We start from the raw sequence: 2,643 nt of genomic DNA on the forward strand, positions 1-2,643 counted from the left end.
TTAGAAAGAAATGATACAGAGGAGGTCAAGCAACCAAAAGTTCAAAAATAGCAGCCCAAAGTTACAGAACAAAACAAGGGACCACACCCACAGAAAGCAAGCAGCAGACTTTGTAGCATATGCAACAAGTATGAACCACATAATCCAAGAACATGCCTGAAGCGTGCTCATGCTAAAAAGACAAGCAAAAAGCCAGAGAAGAAACAGAAAGAAAAACCTAGAGCCAGCAACAAGAAAGTGGTGGAAGATGAAGAGGAAGACGAAGATGAAGACACCGTGAAAGAAGAGGAAGACGAAGAGGAAGAGGAAGAGGACGACGAAGAGGAAGACGAAGAGGATGACGAAGAGGAAGAGGAAGAAGAAGATGAAGAGGAAAAGGAATAGGAAGATGAAGAGGAAAAGGAAGAGGTACATGTCAAGCAAAAACCACTACAACAAAAGCCTAGGAGGAGCGCAAGGCTGATGAACAATTAGACTAGGTCAATTAAACAAAGCAAACTTATGTCATGACAATGTGCAGAATGTTATTCCACTTTTGAAACAGTATTTTAGGGAGAAGAAGCTTACTTTAACTTCTATTGTTGAACTTTCAAAGAAATTATACAGTAGAAGTTCAAGTAAGCTTACTGCAGAAGTGCTGATATAGTATGACAGGAGGTGCTGGTGATGTATTGCATGAAAGAGCAAGCAGTAATAAAATGAAAAAAATACATTTTGAAGTTCAACTAATATTTTTGCAGAAGTCCTGGTATATTATGAGAGGAAGTGTTATGTTGGTGATGTATTCAATAAATGTGCAAGATTGAATACAAATGAAAAAATATACACTACGAACTTCAAGTAAGCTTACAGTGGAAGTTCTGGTATATTATGACAGGATGTGCTGGTGTTGTAATCCATAAGAAGTTCAAGTAAGCAGGAATAATTATACAGTCTGAAGTTCAGGTCAGCTTGCAGAAGAAGTTCTGGTATATAAATTGATGTAGAAAAAAATATGCTTACAAAAAAAGTATTGCCGTATGAACTAAGGTTAGCAAGCGTAAGACAACATGTTCAGAAGTGAAGTTTCTGTTTGGATATGTGCGGAAGTTCATGTGAATGCCAACAAAAAGATAAAGAAATGTAAAGGAGTGTATGCCACTATTTTGCATGAAGTTATAGTTGAAAACCATTTGCAGTTGAAAAATCACAAAAAAGCACATATAGATTCTCTGTAAAAGGCTACATATTGGTTGAATTAAAAAAATAACAATACATTACACAACACAGAAAATCCTCACCCATCTGAAACAAGCAGTCCAGCGAGGTCCCAAGCATTAGCTCAAGTCAAAGTTTATATGTTCGGGCCCAAAATTAAACAACATAAAAAAACAGTTCAACCATAGTCCAGAGAGAAGTTCAAGTACATATGTCAGGGACAAAACACATAACACATGGATACTGAAAAACGATGCAGTACATTGAAATTCACAAAGCCAAATCATTCTTCACACCAGATACAATTGTCCTCAATATCATAAATAATAGTTCTGCAGCTATAGATACACAAATTACTACACCATTCTAACAATCAAATCTTTACCGAATCGTTACAATCACTATCAAACCTAAATCTTTACAAAATCAAATCTACACTGAAACTAATGCTTCGAATTCACAGGCACAAGGACTGGATCTCTTTAGGAAGCTCTGTACGCAAGACTTCATTCTTGTCACTAAAGATTCGAGTGTGCATGAACTTGGCCTTCCAGTCATCTGCAGCAGCCTGCAAACAAGAAATGAAATGATGGTTTAGTAAAGGATAACTAAAACCATAGCAGGAGCGTCTCAGCAAAAACACACAACAAAAATGAAAAAGATGATGAGAAAAAACATACCTCCACATCACTGAAATCATCAACAAGATCATCGCCATCATATGTAGAGCAGAACTTCATGGCAAAGAAACCACAATCATTATTCACTTGCTTTGGAACATCGATAAAGGTCGGCCTCTTTGTAATAGTCACCCAGTTAGGCTGCTTGCTCACTTTGTACGCAGCCTTGCCGTACACCTCCTCGAGCAACCCAACAAATCTCTTGATCTCCAAGAAATGACAAATAAGATGAAATCAAAAAATGTTAACCAAAAATAGTTAAGTTCGGGTACGTAAAAGCGGCACTTGCATAAGATCCAGCTAAACAAATACCAGAAGTTCAACTGTCAAATGATAGACAGTTCAAGCAGTATTACCAAAGCAAAGGTAGAAAGATATTTTGTCAACGGATGGCATAATAAACTTCATGTCAAACAAGTAAATATGAAAGGAGGTTCAGGCTAAGAAACACTCACGGTATTTTGGCAGTCTCCGTGGAAAGATGTTCGTGACATTCCCTTATTACTGTAAGGAAGTGAATCAAGGATGTCAATGCTCCCACGATATCTATTCAGCACATACACACTGTAGTGCGCTATTGTGTCAATTGGCTTGAATAGTATCAAAAAACCTGCCGAAAATGAAAGAAATGGTGAACACAAACTATAAAGCATAGGTATTGAACAACTGGGATGAACACAAACTTCTTGACAAACTCAGCAAAAGGATGTACATAAAATTAAAAAAAGCAAAGAGTTATGAAAACCTAACTAGCTTTGCATTAAGA

Source organism: Triticum dicoccoides, chromosome 6B, assembly GCF_002162155.2.
Source record: "Triticum dicoccoides isolate Atlit2015 ecotype Zavitan chromosome 6B, WEW_v2.0, whole genome shotgun sequence".
In the NCBI taxonomy this organism is placed as follows: domain Eukaryota; kingdom Viridiplantae; phylum Streptophyta; class Magnoliopsida; order Poales; family Poaceae; genus Triticum; species Triticum dicoccoides.